We start from the raw sequence: 3,135 nt of genomic DNA, 5'->3' as shown, positions 1-3,135 counted from the left end.
GACAGGAAAGCCTACGACTGCATGCTTCAAGGTAATACCACATTCCACAGCCTCTGATCACTAATGTATTCGACATGTAGGTATTGAGCACCTACTGTGGACAACAGACAATGAATTAAACCCAAGCGAGGTCCTCACAGGCCTGCAACCCAGTGAAGCTAAGTAATATGTCTGCCTAATCACAATGCCAAATAAAAATTGTGTGTGTCATGAAGAGGTACAGGTGAAAAAGGCTGAGCGTTTAAAAAGAAAAACATTACTTCCACCAGGAAAAATCACACCCAGATCCATGAAAATGTGACATTTACAGGGAGCTGGAGGTAGGTATGACTTGAAGAAAAAGGAAAAAGAGAAGAAAATTCCAGGGAATCAGACGAGCAATGACACAATGTGAACCTTTGAAACAAGATGATTTCAGTTGGGCCAGCACCCGGGGTGCAGAGAAGAAGTAGAGTTTAAATTGGACAGTAGATCAGTTTTGTGTTTAAATGCACAAAAGACAAAATACATTCAGATCAACTTAAATGCAGATTAACATAAGAAGAAAAGCTAGCAATTATTAAGCAGTTAGGATGATGCAGGCACTAAGCACCTGACAGACATTAACTCTTTTAATTCTCACAATTCAACACTCTACCATTTTTACCGATGAGGAAACTGAGGCACAGCGAAGTTAATTATCTTGGCCAAGGTTGGACAACAGCGGTGTGTACTCGTAAGCACGCCATTGTACTGCCTCTCAATTTTTATAAACTTGTGTATAGTTTTTTTTAATAATGTATATTAGTGATGGAGAATGTTTGAAAGACAGAGAAGTTAAAGAAGATAAGTCACTTGTAATCACATCTCAAAGATAACCAAAATTAACATTTCTCTGTTATACATACATACCTTTTTTAAAAAAAATAAAATTTCGATAGCATTATACATACTGTTTTGTACCTTAGTTTTTCCCTTTAATTTATTACGAACAATTTCCATGAGTATTCTATAATATAGGACATTCTCTACTTAACCTCTCTTAAAGTTGGAGAGCTGAGTTGTTTCCAGTTTCTTTTTTTATAATGACACAGTTGTGAATAATTTTTAAAATAATGATCTAGATATGGATCTGCTGTGTTCAACTAATAAAAGTCTTATATTCCATATCAATGAGTGTATCAAAGAACATTTGCACCAAGGTGCATTCTCACCAGCAATATACAAAAGTGTACATTTCCCAGCACAGTCATGGACTCGGTACATTACCTTTTTCATCTTTGCCGAAATTGATGAGGAAAAATGCTGTCTAGGCACTTTTTTAACTCAATATCTTAAATTAGAAGTACCATTAAGCACTTTTTATATGTATTTTTCAGCCATTTGTATTTCTACTTTGGCGAATGTTTTATTTGTGCTTTTTGCAATTTTTGTTTATATGCTAAGGATATTAACGAGTTTCCTTATTTCTCATTTTGTTATTTACCTTTTGATTTTGTTTGTTGGCTTATTTATTTTTTTGCAATGTAATTTTTCATTTTTATGTTGTCAATGTATAAATCCCTTCCCCTTCGATGGCTTCTTTTGCAATTATGATTTAAAAGGCCTTCCCCACCTCCAAAAGGCCTTCCCCAGCTACATCTTTTAATACTAATTCTTTGATTATTTTGTGTTTTACGTGAATTCTCCAATCTATCTGAAGTTTACTTTGGTGAATATTTTCTCGTTAGCTTTGTTCTCTTTTCTTTCCAAGATCCTGGGAACTTTAACTTCACACCCCGCCTGTTCATCCTCAGCAGTTGCTCTGGAGATTTCTTGGCCACAGAATTCATGTATCCTGCCCGGGAACCTTCTGTGGTCAATTCCATGCCCTTCCTGCAGGAAGATCTGTATAGTGCCCCGCAGCCAGGTACGGCCCTCAGAGGGCAGTAGTCATGCAGAAGACGTACGTTCCGAAAAGCCTTTTTATTTTCATTCTGCATTTATTAGGCAGTTTTTATTTGTCCAGGGCACTGTCAGAACTTTTTTTTTTTTATATGATCTCTTTTAATCCCCACATCTACCCCAAAAGGAAAGTGACATCAAACACCTATTGTAAGAAACTGAGGCTCGGTTACTTAACTCACCCGAACATACCAGTTAAGAATAGTATGGGCACAGCAGTGTCAGGCCTGGTGTGTGCGGCTCTCCCAGCCTTCCCTAAGTCTTGCTTCATGGTCCCCAGCTGTCTGCTCCTGCTCCCGCCATCCACACTTTTGTTCAAGACAGAAAAAGGGGTAGGAGAAAGGGCAGTAATGGCCACATTGCTCCCTTTTATCGGATAAAGCAAAAGCTTTTCCCGAAGCCCCCAGCAGACTTCTGCCTACACCCCTTTGGCCAGAGCTCTGTCACATGGCCAAGGAGCAGAAAGTTGGGCGTATCTGCTGAGTTAGGCATAGAACAGTGTCTGCCGTGCCGAGGCTGCTCAGCAGAGCCATGGCTCACACCCGTGTCTTTCAGCCCCAAGGTTAGGTCTGTTTCCACTTGGCCACCACCTCAGGACAGAGCCTCTGCGCTCTTCTTCTGCTGGGGCAGTCACTGGAGACTGGGCTGTGTAGACACCACCCCTGCCCCGCCACAGGCAAGCCTGAGGTCAGCGGTCCCTGCACTCATGGCTGCTCCCCTCCCATTATAAAAGCCTAGAGCCACAGCCAGGAATCTCAGCCGCCGCTGGCTGCCCAGGTCACCACCTCAAAAACTTGACTGCCGCACATGTCATACGGTGGGAAACATCAGTCAGGTGTCTTACATAGGGGGCTGCTACCCGCCCCCCTTCATCCTTTGACTCAGGATGGGTTATCTACCTCCTCTGGCTTTTCAAGTGTGTGGCTTTCACAGAATCCTAAACGGTGTGCTAGGAAAGGACTCAGGGTGAGCTGAGCTCGCAAGTGAGATCCCCTTTGCCACAGCAAGTAAGAGCCAGGCAGACTTCGATGGAGGGAATAAGTGAGAACACTTGATGTCTAAGGTCCATTTCTCTCTAACAGCCACGGACTTATATTACCTGCAAGGCAGCCATACATGGGCATGAGCTTCAGTGACGTGCAGGGCAAGTGCGATGGGCTCCGCAGCTTTTCAGATGCTCTTTAGAGATGAGCGCTGCTAACGATGCCTCGA

The sequence above is a fragment of the Pteropus vampyrus genome, unplaced genomic scaffold (genome assembly GCF_000151845.1).
Source record: "Pteropus vampyrus isolate Shadow unplaced genomic scaffold, Pvam_2.0 Scaffold150, whole genome shotgun sequence".
In the NCBI taxonomy this organism is placed as follows: Eukaryota; Metazoa; Chordata; class Mammalia; order Chiroptera; family Pteropodidae; genus Pteropus; species Pteropus vampyrus.
This window is presented reverse-complemented; position numbering follows the sequence as displayed.